We start from the raw sequence: 16,958 nt of genomic DNA, 5'->3' as shown, positions 1-16,958 counted from the left end.
ATCTACATATATACACACATGTATAGATCTATGCACACACACATATATATATATACACACACACACATATATATATACACACAGACACACGCACACACATATATATATATATATGTTCTAGGCAGTTACTTATCTAAGAAATTCAGGTTGCTTTTTTCATTGACGTAGTCGTAGCACTAAATTAACAAGTGAACCCATGTATTTATTTTACGCATAACATCTACACTTTTTATCTCAACCTATGTTGGGTTAACCAGTGTGTGACTATAAAGGACACCGCCCCCTACTTGATCAAGAAGCCGTAATCCCTTAAAATGTAGGGTAAGGAATAATTTCCACCAGATGAAAACTAGGAAGTGGGTAGAGTACATCAGGATTTTTGATTACTATTGACATTAGCATAATAGTGTGCACAGAGCATGCGTGTCGTCCTTGTATGTGTTTTGTCACATATCATGTATGTTAAGAGTGCAGTGGCATACAGTGCAGTATCACTTGTATGCCCAAATCCCAATATTCCAAGTGTATCTATTCAGGGAAGGTTTTAACTAAATATTCTTTATTGTTTTCAATAGGTTAAAAGTTTATCTGTTCTCCTCAGGTAGAACTCAACTGAGTATACTATTACTTTTAAATATTACGATACTTGGCATAGTGGCCACTTGGAGGTACTTAGGGATCCTTGGCCCTGAAGAATGCCCCAGACCCATTAGGGCTACTTAGACGGGCAGAAACATGTTGGCCTAATTATTGAGATGGTGTGAGTCATTGTTCTCAACAACCATCTCACCTCGAATTGTTTATCTTACCTCCGGTCCCCACATAATAAAAGTGTCCAACCGGGCAACTGCAAGGTATTTATAACCAATTGATCTGGATTCCGTCTTCTTTCAGTAGCTTTTTATCTAAGAATTCCCTCCTTCTCTGAGTCCAACATGAGGTCTAGTCTGCCCTGGTGACACTGTCCTTCCAGGGTGGGGAGAGGTTGCTGATGATGAAGCATGACACAATTATGTGTGTGAGGCTTCCTCTTCCATTATCTTCCCTTCCCCATGCACTCAGACAGGAATTCTGTAACGTCCAAATGAACAAGTTACTTACCTTCGGTAACGCTTTTTCTGGTGGATACAGTATCTGCCTGTGGATTCCTCACCTTGTGAATATCCCCTGTGCCAGCATTCCACTGAATTTTTTCCCCAGCTCTCCACGCCGACATGGATGTCATAATTCCACGGCTCCGCTCGCAACTCCGTATGACGTCACCGGAGCCATAAGAAAGCCACGTCGGCGTGATGACGTCAGTTCCACCAATTTTTTCCGTGCCTCCGAGGCGAATAGGTGGACTGACACAGACTCAAGTATACATAGTACACAACATTTGAACCAATATATACAGCACAAAGTCAAAAAGGAAAGCTAAAAACCAACACCATTTCCTATAAATGTAACTAAATAGAAAATACAATGAATAAACAACCAGCTAAAAAAGGGATCTTTTTAGGTATACAAAGGTGGACAACAGGAAGGCGGGTGGGTCAGTGAGGAATCCACAGGCAGATACTGTATCCACCAGAAAAAGCGTTACCGAAGGTAAGTAACTTGTTCTTCTGTTGGATTCCTCACCTTGTGAATAGATTCCCACAGCAGTCCCACTCCGGAGGAGGGTGTCCACCTTCCTCTACCAAAAAGTCCTGCAAGACAAAGCGCGCAAAATGGCCCTCCCTCCTCATCTCAAAGTCTAAGCAATAATGCTTTGCGAAAGTATGGAGGGAGGCTCAAGTCGCGGCCTTACAAATGTCTGCAACTGGAACACCCTTGGACAAAGCAGAGGTGGAAGACTTAGCTCTAGTAGAATGAGCTCTAATACCCTCAGGAGGAACCTTGTGTGTCTAAGATAGCCCACAAAGAGCTGATCTTCCAAACGAAAATCTTTTGTTCTGTCCAAATAAAACTCACTGCTCTTTTAGGGTCCAAGCGGTGAAGTCTCTCCTCCTCCTTGGAAGGGTGAGGGGGAGGATAAAACACAGGGAGTGTAATGGACTGCTCCAGATGAAAGGGAGTAACTACCTTAGGTAGGAAAGCAGCCCTGGTCCTGAGGACCATCCTTTCAGTATGTAAGGATAAAAACGGGGGTTTTGAACTAAGAACTTGAAGCTCACTCACCCTCCTTGCCGAGGTTATGGCTACAAGAAAGACCGTTTTAAAGGACAACAACCTCAAAGGACAGCTATGAAGGGGCTCAAAAGGGGACCCCATCAAAAAAGTTAAAACAAGATTAAGGTCCCACTGTGGCATTACAAAGGGAGTAGGAGGAAACCTATTAGTAAGGCCTTTGATAAATCTTAAAACAATACGAGATTTAAATAACAACGGCTGATACGGGAGACACAGAGAGCCGATAAGGCTGATAAATAGCCCTTAACCATCGCTACAGCACAACCCTGCTGAGCCAAGGAAAGAGCAAACTGAAGCACATTAAACAAGTGGGCCTTTAAAGGGTCAATGGATCTCTCTCCACACCATTTTACAAACTTAGACCATCTATAGGAATAAATAGACTTAGTGGAGTGTCGCATGGATGATAATATAACATCCACTACGTCCGGTGAGAGAGAGAAAGAACTCAGGTTGCCCGTTCAATATCCAGGCATGAAAGTGCAGGCTCTGGAGGTGGGGGTGTAGAACCTGCCCCTCCAACTGTGAGAGGAGGTCTGACCTGAGAGGGAGACGGAGTGGAGGGTGCGACGAAAGGTGAAGTAGATCTGTGAACCACACCCTTCTTGGCCAATCCGGGGCGATCAATATAACTTGGGCCCGGTCTTGGCGAATCTTCCTCAGAACCCGAGGAATCAAGGGTATGGGAGGGAATGCGTAAAGGAGTTGTGAGCCCCAACTCAACTGAAACGCATCCCCCAACGCCCCCCACATCAGAAACTGGAGACTGCAGAATGACGGGCAATGCGTGTTCTGTTGAGTGGCAAAAAGGTCCAGCCGAGGAGTCCCCCACGTCCGGAAGACGTGCTGAACCACCTCTGGATGAAGCCTCCACTCGTGGTCGGCGGAAAACTGACAACTGAGACTGTCCACACGTACGTTCAGCACCCCGGCCAGATGATTCACCATCAAGCAAATCCGATGGTCCTGAGCCCAGGTCCAGAGTCGCAAAGCCTCTCTGCAGAGACGGTACGACCCTTCTCCTCCCTGCTTGTTGACATACCACATCGCGGTAGTGTTGTCCGTCAGGACTTGAACTGACTGACCGCGAAGGGAAGGGAGAAAGGCCTTGAGCGCCAAACGTATCGCCCGCAATTCTAGAAGATTGATATGAGACAATCTTTCCTCTGGAGACCAAAGGCCCTTGATCTCCAGATCCCCCAGATGAGCACCCCACCCTAGGGAGGAGGCATCTGTTATCACTGTGGCCACTGTGGAAGATGAAAGGGCTTTCCTTGAGACAGATTGCCCTCCACGCTCCACCAAGAAAGATCCGCTGCAGCTTCTCTGGAGATTCTGACTGACTCCCTGAGATCTCCGTTGTGCTGATACCACTCCCTGCAAAGACACCACAGGAGCGTCCTCATGTGCCAGCGTGCATGGTTGACCAACAGAATACAGGAGGCGAACAGACCGGGCAGACGAAGGACCTTCAGAACTGGAACAACCGCTCCATTGTGGAATAAAGGAATCATCTCCTGAATGTCGAATATTCTTTGAGGTGGAAATGCTCGACACACAGCAGTGTCCTGTACCACCCCTATGAACAGGTTGCACTGAGAGGGCACCAGGTGAGATTTGGGCACATTGATTGAAAAACCCAAGTTGAACAACAGATGAGATGTTACTTGCAGATTATGCTGCACCATCTCTGGCGACTCTGCTTTCAGTAGCCAGTCGTCCAGGTAGGGGAAAACTGGAATCCCCGACCTCCTGAGATGGGCAGCCACCACCGCCATCACCTTGGTGAAGACTCGAGGTGCAGTAGTAAGACCAAACGGGAGGACCGCAAACTGGTAGTGTTGCGACCCGACCGTAAAACTGAGATACTTCCTATGCGACTTCAAAATAGGGATGTGGAAATACGCATCCTACAAGTCGATCGACTCCATCCAGTCTTCTTGCTGCAACGCCTGAAGAACCTGTGCAAGAGTTAGCATCTTGAATTTCTCCTGCTTCAGGTAAAAGTTCAAGACTCTGAGGTCCAGAATTGGACGCAATCTGCCGTCCTTTTTGGGAATCAGAAACTAACGGGAGTAGAATCCCTGACCCCTTTCCTGCTCCGGAACCACCTCTATCGCACCTTTTGAAGCAATGCAAGAACCTCCTTCTGCAGAAGAAGAAGAAGGTCCTCTGAGTAAAAACTTTGGCAAGGAGGAAATTCCCGAAAAGGAAGGGCGTACCCATTCTCCGCAAGGTTTAAAACCCAAAGGTCCGTCATGACCAATTTCCAACCTTGCAAAAAGTGGGACACCCGACCCCCAACAGGCCCTACATGATCCAGGATGGGGGATCTAGGGCTGCTTCCCTGTAGCATCATTGGGAGCAGAGGAGGCTGATGAGGAGAAGGGACTGCGGCCAGAACCACGCTGACCCCTTTGTCTTCCTCTATAGGATCTATAGAGAGGATTTTGTTGCTGCAGCTGCTGCTGTTGAGGTTGACGGAAGGAGCGAAAGGAAGACCTCCCAAAACTCCTATACTTTTTGAAGCCAAAACCTTTCGACTGTGTCTGCAAACCTAATGACTTCGCAGTAGCTCTGCTATCTTTGAACCTCTGCAAGGCAGAATCCGCTTTCTCTCCAAAAAGCTTTTCCCCATCAAAGGGTAAGTCAACCAGAGTGGCCTGAACATCAGATGAATATCCGGAAGAGCGGAGCCAAGCCTGACTTCTAGTAGCTATGGATGAACCCATAACTCTGGCCACAGAATCAGCCGTATCTAGGCCTGATTGAATAACTTGCCTAGCTGCAGCTTGAGTGTCAGAAATAACCTCCATAAAAGAACCCTTCTCCTCGTCAGGCAATTTGGGAGCCAACTGTTTTACAGAGTCCATCAAGGCATGAATGTATCGGCCCAACAAACAAGTGGCATTAGTTGACTATAGTGCCATGCTAGCTGATGAGAAGACCTTCTTAGCTGACTGCTTAATCTTCTTTGAGTCCCTGTCAGCTGGCACTTGTGGAAAAGCCCCCGAAGATTGTTTGGAGCAGGATGCTTGTACTACCAAACTCTCTGGAGAAGGATGAGAGTAAAGGAAGCTCGGATCCCCTGGAGTCACTCTATATCTTCTCGCCACAGTCCTAGAAACAGCAGGCGAAGAAAGTGGCTTGCGCCAAACGTCCATAATAGGATCTAAGATAGCCTCATTAAAAGGCAACAGAGGCTCAACAACAGAAGAAGGCGAATGAAGAACCTCAGTCAATAAGTTCGGCTCATATTCCGCAGAAGGCAACTGTAAGTCCAAAAGCTCCGTGGCCTTCTTTATCACCAAATGGTAAGGAGCCAACTCTTGAGGTGGAGAAGATCTGGAAGAAGAAAGTTCCCACTCAGGAGTGGTGTCCAATCCACTTGCCTCCTGAATACCTTCAAACTCATCCGTTGAGTCACCCAATTCACCTTCCTCCACTTCATCTGCTCGATACTGCTCCTCCTCTATAAGCCTCTGAGCCTCTCTCAGAGAATGGATCCGTAGACACGGCGTCGTCAGCGCCGTTCGCGGAGTCGGCGGCGTCACACGCGGCGCAGCTGGAGTCGGCGCCGGCGTCGAGGGAGGCTTTGACGAAGGCACGTGATCCAGATGAGGCCGGGAGAAAGGCTCTCCAGACGACGCCGGAAACTGCCACGACGGCGCCATCGGCATGAAGGGCATAAATGGTGCCTGAGCATAGTGTTGTGGCACGCCCAAACTGAACGCCATTGGACCCATGGGACCTGAAGTTGCACCGGCTGGGAAGTCTGCTCTTTGAAAAACTCCATACATAGCATTAAAAAAATGCAACGGATCCGAGCCCGGAGTAGGGACATGCGGGTATGGATTTGAACCTGTATCCAGCCAAGGAGTAGCTGGAGCCGGAGCCAACGGATCCTCTACTGGATCCACTGATTCAGCTTCAGGCACAGGAGAGAGTTCAGCAACCTGATCAGGCTCAGCGTCGGAAGCTGGAGAATCCATCGGCGCAGGAGACTGCGCCGGAGTTATCTTTGGCGAAGGAGACTTCTCCGAAGAGCCATGAGGAGATGGAGAGGGCAAAGGAGAGACAAGTCCTTACTGCGACGTCGAGGTGAAGGCGACCTCAAAGCCCTACTGTTCATCGACCGGTGCCGAGAGTCATGCTTCATCTTTTTCTTGTGTCTTCTCGACTGTGACGAGTGCGAAGTCGACGACTCCGGCTTCGACTTATCTCGTTTTCGACCTCTGCCCTCCTTCTTTGCCTTGGCCATGAACAGCTTCACTTCCCTTTCCTTTAGAGCCTTAGGGTTCATTTTCCTGCAACAGGAACAGTATTCCACGTCGTGATCCGACGACAGACACCATAAACAATCTTCATGGGGGTCAGTGATGGACATGTGACCCCCACATTCCCTACACGGCTTAAAACCTGACTTCCTCGACGAAGACATGAGTACTTTAGAAACAGTAACCCACAAGGTAACTACAAAGTAACTCTACAATCAAGGAGAGTGCTGGAAAACTGTTACGCGTTGTAGGCGCTGAAAAAAGGGAACTGACATCATCATGCCGACGTGGCTCTCTTATGGCTCGGGTGACGTCATACGGAGTCGCGAGCGGAGCCGTGGAATTATGACGTCCACGTCGGCGTGGAGAGCTAGAGAAAAAATTCAGTGGAATGCTGGCGCAGGGGATATTCACAAGGTGAGGAATCAACTGGCAGATGTATCCATCAGAATGGACTTGCATCTGCCTGCCTTGAGGAAGCAATACTGTAACTCAGCATTGGACCTTAAAACGAAGCCTTAAAATGAATGAGAGTTTCTTGCTCCATTCATGTAAAGTCATACAAATAATGTTTTATTTTGTGTGTGCAGAATTATCCCATGCCTTCTGTTTTTGATAAGTAAGCTGAAGGGGGATGTTTCCTTTCTTCACTTCTCTGTGTTGCCAACAGCTGCAGTTCAACGGTAAAGCTTTTGCTGCAGTATGATATTGCCTAGGCTTTGGTTTCTGCACTAACAGGGCTCTGAAAGAAGCATGTACTAAAAGTGTGATGGCTGGATGTTGCAATATGGAGTTCTAAAAGAGTGGACCCCTACTAGCTCCATATACAGAGGAGAAAGGCATATAATAGCTTCCTGACTAGGAAAGAGGATCAAAGAAACCAGGCCATAGCACTTTTTAGGTCGAGCCTAGAGTCAGCGCGTATGCGCTGCTCTGCGAGGCATGCAGTATTAGAGTATAGAGTTGAAGCTCCACCCACCCACGTCCATATTTTTCATTGGCTTGTGTCTTTGTCCTCCGTAAATGCTGGCTTCTGATTCAGTTATTGGCTTGTTAGTCCCGCCTTAGTACGGCCTTGTCTTCATTTGTAACCTCCCATGGCTACTGGCCCTTTAACTTCTATTGTTACACGATATGTCTTATCTAGTCTGTAAGCACTACTTTCTTTAATGAGTTTCTACTATTGCAGGCAAGACATGCTTTCCTGCGACATTCAGCACGTAATGCATGCTTTGACTTTCCAAGAAGCCCGTCACTTGAAGGATCCTCTTATGTTGCTATCTTTTGAACTCTGACTATACAGTCGGCAACCATATTCTTTCTGCCCCTTCCTTGTTTTTTCCAGCTGTCTCTTCTTTACTGTCGCTAAACAGACATTTGTTTATAACCAATGCAACCCGTCTAGCAGCTTTATGCCTCCATCTTGTGTAAACAGCAGTTTGTGTCTACACAACGCAATGCGCTTACACTGTTAAATATGGAGCCCCGCCCGCTTTATCTTCTGCAGGTAATTTATTTGCTGCCTTGCGCCTATACCTAAGCCTTGTACCCACACCCATCATCTCCAGGCTCTCCTCTACCTTGTGCAATCTTGTAGAGGTCTAGTCACACTGTGTGCTCCTTCTTCAAGCACTGCAACCATCGGCTGAGAATCTGATTTCTCTTGTGTTCGTCGACTCCAGTCGAGGGAACAAAGGGTGGGTTAGCAGAGTTTACTTCACCAGTGTGGAGGGCTCCATATTAATAGGGGAAGGGGCTGCCTGCAGTAATCCAATACACAGCCAGCCATGGGTCGGTCACCCAAATAATGACCATGCTGGACAGAGCAAGATCTCACGCCTTTGAGTCAACTCTGACACTTCACTGGGACAACGGGGTGTGCATGTGGGAAGCAGTAGTGAAACCGCACACAAATAGGTGTTTGTGCGCACACAAACAGGTGTTTGTGCATAACTCAAGATTCCAAGAGCCTTGTTAAGCACTATGTGCTTATTTCCCCACATGATTTTCACTTTGCATGATCTGCGCCGGGACCTATGCTTCATTCTTGAGTGTCTCACCTCAGAACTGTTGAGTTGGTAAGAAATACTCTGTATTACCGCATTATGCCCTCTTCCGAGGTGCGACACTAAGACGAGCCATTTTCAAACCCCTTGAATATGGTACAACCGGTATCGGTATTTTCCATGTGCAGTGTTAACGCAACAAAAAATGCAATACAATAGTTCTCGCAAGTAATGACTGCTCCTTCAAGCAGATGCAAGTTTGGAGCATTGTTTAAATGTCTTAGACTTTTCAAACTTTGGTTGGGTGTTGCAGTGTACAGCACACATAGAAAGTGGGGAAAAGTGGGACTTTTTGCGGGAGGCAAGATGGCGGCTAAACCTTAGCCGTTGCAGAGGAGCAGTGACGGCTTGGCAGGAATGGAAAGTCGAGGCCGATTCCAGGCAGAACGCTTGATTTGTTATCCTGGGATCTGATTATCCCACCTACATGCATATCCGGGGATGCCGAGAACATCAGTAGTTACCTGTTTGATACTCTGTTGCTCTAGGAGGTGGATTACCCGGGCGTTCGCAGCTCTCGCGTCTAAGTGCTGTGTCGGACACACAGGAGGGCGGGGCCCGCTTCCAAGTCAGCGTTCCAGGCGGAGTGAAGCGGTGTTTCGCTTCAGGCCGGAGGGTGTTTGCTCTATTGCAGCGGTTTTCCAGGAGAAAGGGGAGAGGAGGTATAATGGCTCCTAAAGTGGCGACGACCGGGAAAACGGCCACCCAAAGAAAAAAACCCCAACGGGAAGGTGTGGAAAGTTTGGTAGTAACCGACGAGTTGAGCGGAAAAACCTGCCCGCCTGGTTCAACGAAAAAAAGTCAGCAAATTCCCGGAAGAACCAGACAGACTACCTCTTCTACTGCTTCAATAGCCGACATTTTTCCAAAAACGGGTAAGGCGCAAGAGGGTTTAAAGACGAAAGAAACATTTAAACCAAGGAGGGGCAGTGTACCTTCAGAGATGATAGAGATTACCGAGACTGACAATGTAGAGGGTGGACTCCCCCTTAGTGAACAGATACTACCTATAGTACTAAGCTCAACTGACAATAGAAAAAACCTAGATGGTTTGACTATCGGGGCCAAGCTGACCAAGGATCAGGTATTCCAGGAGGGAGCGATAGATAAGGGAGCCCTTTCTGTGCAGGGTCCGGATAAACCCAACAACGAGCTGTGTCCACAGGAACTGGGGCAGTTAGCTTTTCTGAATACGGTCGCTGGCTCCGGGGGTCATCCCAATGAAGGAGAAAAGGAAAAGGACTCTAGCGAATGTTTTTTCTCTGTTTCCGAGGGGGGAGAGTGGTCTGAGGACGATGAGTGTAGCTCCTTTTTGGACTCAGAAAATGAATTAGAACTAGACCCCCCGATAATTACATCTAGACCTCCGGCGGGTCCACCCGGGAAAAAACAGGCTCAGGTCCACATTAATCCTCAATGCGAGCTCAGCTGGGATCATTCCTCCGCTTTGGTTTTGCAGGGCTCCCCTAATTTGGATACCGCTCATATCTCAATGCTAGAAGCTATTCATAAAGAGATAATTTCACACCGAGAAGAGACCCGTCAGGACAATCGCAAGGCCCAGGCCGCTATGAGGAAGATCCAGGGCGTGGTCAGGAAATTATCTAAAGCCTGTACAAATATGGGGGATCGAGTATCTAATTTGGAGGAGAGAATTGTGTCAACGGAGACAGAGGCAGCAGAGGCGATTAGTCAAGTGAAGTCCCATTCTGCACAGGTGGTTGATATGCAATGGAAAATGGAGGCGATGGAGAATAGGATGCGTCAGAACAACCTGAGAGTACTGGGAATCCCGGAGGGAGTTGAGGGCTCTGATATCAAAACGTATATGATCAAACTTTTTGAGCAAGCATTTCCAGAGCTCTCTAACTGGAACTGGGCCACCGAAATTCAACGTGTCCACCGTACCCCCTATAATATGCGTATAAAACCTAAAGAAGGAGATAAGCCCAGGGCTGTGCTGGTCTTCTTTGGCAACTACATATTGAGGCAATCTATTGCAGAAAAAGCGAGACCAGAATCTAAAAGAAGCAGTGCAGGGGTCTCTTTCTTTGTCCGCCCTGATTTCTGTCATTCGACAGTGGAGCGTCGGTGGAGACTGAGAGGGATGATAAAATTATTTCAGGACAAAAAGATTCAAGCTTTTCTGGTAAACCCGGCTCAGTTGAAAATAATTAATGAATCAATCAATCAATCAATCAAAGACATTTATAAAGCGCACTACATACCCGTAGGGTCTCAAGGCGCTGGGGGAAGGGGGGAGCCGCTACTGCTCGAACAGCCAGGTCTTCAGCTTCTTCCTGAAGGAGAGGTGGTCTTGGGTTAGGCGCAGGTCGGTAGGGAGGGAGTTCCAGGTCTTGGCGGCCAGGTAGGAGAAGGACCTTCCTCCTGTCGTCGCTCTTCGGATGCGGGGGACGGCGGCGAGGGCGTGGTTGGCTGATCGGAGGTGGCGTTTGGGAGCGTAGAAGTTGATTCGGCTGTTGAGGTAGCTCGGTCCTTGGTCGTGTAGGGCTTTGTGTGCGTGGGTGAGGAGGCGGAAGGTGATTCTTTTGTTGACGGGGAGCCAGTGTAGGTCTCTCAGATGTCCGGAGATGTGGCTGGTTCGTGGGATGTCGAGGATGAGTCTGGCTGAGGCGTTCTGGATCCGCTGGAGTCTCTTCTGGAGCTTGGCGGTGGTTCCGGCGTAGAGGGCGTTGCCGTAGTCCAGTCGGCTAGTGACGAGGGCCTGGGTGACGGTCTTCCTGGTCTCGGTGGGGATCCACCAGAAGATCTTCCGTAGCATGCGTAGGATGTTGAAGCACGCCGAGGGAAGACGATCTTTTTTGCCTCAGAAATCAAGGCAAAAGAGTACCTGGACTCTCTTGGCAAAACGGAATCATCTGTTAAGTAGATAGGGGGGGGTATCTATCCCAGTGTGTTTTCTAGTATTCGCCCCAGTTAAAAAGGGTGACGGGGATTAGTCCACCGCTACTATCTTGGTTAGAATATTGCTCGGTCCTCGACATTATGTAGGATTATTTATTGGCCTTCAAAGGTAGCCGTCACTGTTATTCCTTACGCTTCATCTTAAGCACAGACTAGGTCTGAGCGCCTCTCAGGAAGGGGGGTGGCACGGGGGAAGGGTGGGTGGGGTGGCTGGGGTGGGAAAGGGTGGTGGGTTAATAAAAAGTAGGAAAATAAGATGCAGTATGGTGTTTGTAGAAGAAATAAGGAAAGTTGGATATTTTTCTAGACAGATTATGATGATTAAAGTACGTGCTAAGTTGCTAAATGGTCAAATGTTTTTTGTTATATTTTCTGTTATATTTGTATATTTTAGGGATGGCAGGCATTAAAATCTGTTCAGTTAACATAGGTGGGCTGAATGATTGGAGGAAGCGTAATAAATTGGCACAGTATGTGAAACATAATAATTTTGACGTTTTATGTTTGCAAGAAACCCATCTCCCCTGGGCTCGTAGGAGCCTTATGCACTTAAATGGCTTTGAGCTGTTAGCCTGTACAACCCAATCATCAATGATCAGAGGGGTCGCTGTCTTAGCTAGGACCTCTTTGGGCGGTGGTAGACGGATTAAAACGGATGGTAGTGGGAGATGGCTTTTGGTGGAGATGGCAAAAGGCTTCACATTGTGTGTTGTTTATGGTTCGAATTGTGACGAGCCTGAGATTTTTGATTTTTTGGAAATGGAGCTGGTAAACTGGCTAACCCCTATAATATTTTGTGGGGATTTGAATATTTCGGCTGATTGGGCCAGTAATATAGCTTATTCTGGACGAAAACCGAAAGTCTTTAGGGCTATAAAAGCCCTTATCAATTCACATGGGTTGATTGATGTGTGGGGTGTTAAGGAACCTTTAAAATCTGGTTTTACATATTTTTCAAACCCGTTTCAAAAATACTCAAAACTGGATTATTTTTTTATATCCTCCTCAGAAATTAATAGGGTGGGAATTTTTAAACTTCCGAAGTTTTTGTCGGATCATAATCCCTTGGTATTAATAGTACAAATGGTCGAGGCACCAAAGACTCGGACAAGATGGACGTTCGAAAGGAGGCTACTATCAGATAAACGCTTCATTGGTCACATTAGGAAATGGGTGGTCGACTTCTTTGATGCCAATAGATATAGCACATCACGAAACGGAGTTTGGGAGGCATTCAAGGCAGCTTTTAGAGGCGAAACGATAAGCTGTGCAACAAGGCTTAGAAATGAGGATAGAAGTAAGGTTGAGAATTGTGTGAGGAAACTGTCTGCTGCGGAGGAACAACATACCTCTGACATTGCTCAAGGTCGGGTTAGCAATGAGAGTTATAGGTTATTACTGGTAGCTAGAGCCGAATTACAGAAGTTGGTTACACTGAGAGCAATGTCTGAATACCAATCATCTAGGGCTAAACGGTATGAAACGAGCGAACAGGCAGGTAGAATTTTAGCTTTACAAATTCGGCAGAGGAAGGCAAAAAATATTATCTCTAAGATTGAAGAAAATGGGATAGAATATTCAGATCCTCCAGATATTCTCCAGGTTTTCAAGAATTTTTATCAAAATCTGTATTTAGAGACAAAATCATATGAACCTCAGAGGGAAGAGATTGTTGACGCTGGCCCTCGTCTAGGGGACATAGCCAGGGAAGAGTTAGAGAGGGCTATCTCTGGGAGCGAAATAACGGATGCCTTGCATGAGATAGCCCTAGGTAAAGCAGCAGGCCCCGATGGAATTCCCGTGGAAGTTTATAAATGTTTTGAGGCAGAGATCACCCCGCTTCTCAATGACCTTTTTAATGGGATAATGGGCACAGGAGTGGTTCCGGAATCTTGGAAGGAAACGAATATAGTGGTTTTCCACAAAAAGGGGAAACCTAGTGAGAAGCCGGGCTCCTATCGCCCAATCTCGTTAATTAACACGGACACGAAGCTATATTCTAAAATTTGGGCCAAGAGGTTGGGCAGGGTCATAGGCGATCTCGTCTCCCCATGGCAGCATGGATTTGTACCTGGCCGTGGTACTACAGACCACATTAGGAGGGCAATTGCTCTATTCGATGTCCAGTCTGCGGTGGGGGGAGAGATGGCCATGATCCTGCTCGATGCCGAGAAAGCCTTTGACCGTGTTGGGTGGAACTTTCTCTGGCAGATTTTAATTGGTAGGGGCTTCGGCAAGAATTGTATTACAGCATTGAGAGCAATGTATGTTGATCCTGTTGCGCGGATTGTAGTTATGGGTGAGTGCTCGGAGAAAATATATATAAGCAGAGGTACGCGTCAAGGTTGTCCCTGTTCCCCTATCCTCTTTGCTCTTTATATTGACCCTTTTATTCGGGAGATTTTAGCCAGTCCGATGATGAAACCTGTGATATACAATGGTTATGAAAATAAGATTATGGCATATGCCGATGATCTGGCCGTGATCACTACTAATCCGCAACAGGCACTTGGGGTTCTGGCCCAGTTGGCCAAATTATTTGGTCATAAATCTGGCTATTTGTTAAATGAATCAAAAACTCAAATTATATGTACGGCAAATATCGTTAAATCTGATGCTAGATATATGGACTCTGCAACATATTTGGGAGTTAGAATCAACGCATCAGTCAGTAGGATTGCAGAGGAGAATTTCATCCCACTTGGAAAAACGATTGAAACAGATTTGAAAAGAATTGATGTTCTACATTTATCATTGATTGGGAGGGTGAACGTCCTCAAAATGACAAGGTTTCCAAAAATATTATATCTTTTCCGTGCTATACCTTTGTTAGTCGAGGAAAAAATTATTAAACGACTCGAATCAATTTTCATAAGGTTCATCTGGCAGTATGGGAAAATTAGACGTTCTACAAATCTATTGTCACTCCCGAGGGATAGGGGAGTGACAATACCTAATTTAAGATTATATCATTGGTCCTGTTTGTTAGCGGAAATGTCCATCCTCTTTCGGTTTACACAATCTTATGATTTAGACGATGGAGATTTACAGACTCCACCATCCATCTACGAGTTATTAGTTGGAAGAAAAGCACATGGCCTCTTGATGTGTGAAGTTGATCGTAGATATTATAAAAAACCTCGCTTCAAGATCTTGGAAGGAGTATGGGGACTGTGGAGAGCTGTATCTAGGCTCGTCAAGATCCCCAAAATACATGCGTATCTCCATCTTAGCAATTCTAGTTTATTTTGGGGGAGGGGTCTAGATAGGAATCTTCGGATATGGCAGGAGCATGGAATTAGGACACTGGGAGATCTGGTGGGTGAAGATGGGATTAGAGGCTTTGATGTTCTTCAGAGTAGAGCTGATATCCCTTCAAGTCATTGGCTCTTTTATGTTCAACTGGTTAGTCTATTTAAGGCTTTAAGAATTAGGCTGCCAATTATCTCGAAAGTCCCTTTGATTGACACGCTGGTAAAAGGGGGCTTAAGAATTAAAACAATATATATGTCTTTGTTGGGTGAAATTAAAAGCGATATCGGGAAAATGGAGAATACGCTTGCACGGAAATTAGGGAATCCCGATGTGGATTTGGATATGGCTTTGTATATGAATAAAAAAATATTTCGCTCTGCGAATTTGAGGGCTCAACATTATAAGACCTTGTTCGATCTGTATTATACCCCCGCTAAGCTCTTCTCATGGGGGGTTAAAGCGGATGACAGGTGCCCCAGATGTAATAAGGCTCAAGCAGATTTACTCCATATGTTTTATAATTGTGGTTCGTTATCAGCTATACAGGGAGAGATAGTTAAATTCTGGGGGGAGGTATTAGGCCAGAGGATAGAATTGTCTTCTTCTTTGATGCTACTTGGCATAGATAATAGATTAAAACTAGGGAAAGCTGAGGAAGCTCTGGTCTTTATATCTGTAGCAGTACTTCGGATATTAATTACATCAGGTTGGAAGGACACAAATGCCCCCTCTTTTCAGTTATGGCTATCCAGATTATTAGGCATATATAATATTGAGAAATTATGCAAAAGTTGGTCGCACACTGCTCGTCACACCAGCAAGTTGCCCCAAAGGACTGTGGTAAATGTAGTGGCCACTACATCTACCAGAGTTCCTTGGGGCAACATGCTGGTGTGACGAGCAGTGTGCGGCCAACTGGATTTGTTATATAAAGGCTCCCTTGAGCCATTTGGGCTGACGAGCTCTGGACCAGCACCTGCGCGCCATGAGAGGTACTCTACCTGTTTTTACGTTAGTGGCAGTCCACGCGGCACCCCTTTACACTTACCTACTCCCTGCTGACGAGAGGCAACTACCTCGAAACACGTGTCCAGGGATGGCTAATGCGACACATACTTTTTTTCAACACTGTGGCATAGGCGTACTCGCCGTCGCCACTACATCTACCAGAGTTCCTTGGGGCAACATGCGGGTGTGACGAGCAGTGTGCGGCCAACTGGATTTGTTATATAAAGGCTCCCTTGAGCCATTTGGGCTGACGAGCTCTGGACCAGCACCTGCGCGCCATGAGAGGTACTCTACCTGTTTTTACGTTATTGGCAGTCCACGCGGCACCCCTTTACACTTACCTACTCCCTGCTGACGAGAGGCAACTACCTCGAAACACGTGTCCAGGGATGGCTAATGCGACACATACTTTTTTTCAACACTGTGGCATAGGCGTACTCGCCGTCGCCACTACATCTACCAGAGTTCCTTGGGGCAACATGCTGGTGTGACGAGCAGTGTGCGGCCAACTGGATTTGTTATATAAAGGCTCCCTTGAGCCATTTGGGCTGACGAGCTCTGGACCAGCACCTGCGTGCCATGAGAGGTACTCTACCTGTTTTTACGTTATTGGCAGTCCACGCGGCACCCCTTTACACTTACCTACTCCCTGCTGACGAGAGGCAACTACCTCGAAACACGTGTCCAGGGATGGCTAATGCGACACATACTTTTTTTCAACACTGTGGCATAGGCGTACTCGCCGTCGCCACTACATCTACCAGAGTTCCTTGGGGCAACATGCTGGTGTGACGAGCAGTGTGCGGCCAACTGGATTTGATATAATATTGAGATATCTCTCTATGCTCAGAAGGGGAAGAAAAGTCAGGATTTCGGTAAAATGATGTGGTCTCCTATCTCTGAATGGATTGCTGAAAGACCAAGAGATTGATGTATATTGTACCGTGGAATGTATGTATATACTGCCTTTTGCTTTCTGTTTTGATATGTTTTGAATTTTTTTTTTTTGAAGATGTAACATAAGTATATATGCTGTTAATATATCTTTCTGTCTAATGTATCACGTAACATCCAACTGCATCAATAAAAATAAAAAATAAAAATAAAAAAAAGAAGAACACTCCAAGTAAAAAAAAAAAAAAAAAGGTGGGGAAAAGTGTAAGTATGTCAAAGCATGGCATTAAGAGTTTTTTGCAACAAAAGAAACAAACTTTTGCAATGCAATAGGTCTCGTATTACTGAACAGTTTGAG

General features: G+C 46.5%; 1 protein-coding gene across 2 annotated transcripts in view; it reads right to left on the bottom strand.

Moving 5' to 3' along the window:
- The window catches only part of RASGRF2 (Ras protein specific guanine nucleotide releasing factor 2), a 2,022,215-nt gene that overhangs the window by 528,565 nt on the left and 1,476,692 nt on the right, over window positions 1-16,958 (bottom strand). The gene's annotated exons all lie outside the window — the stretch shown is intronic.

Source organism: Triturus cristatus, chromosome 2_1, assembly GCF_964204655.1.
Source record: "Triturus cristatus chromosome 2_1, aTriCri1.1, whole genome shotgun sequence".
NCBI classification, from domain to species: Eukaryota; Metazoa; Chordata; class Amphibia; order Caudata; family Salamandridae; genus Triturus; species Triturus cristatus.
This window is presented reverse-complemented; position numbering and strand designations above follow the sequence as displayed.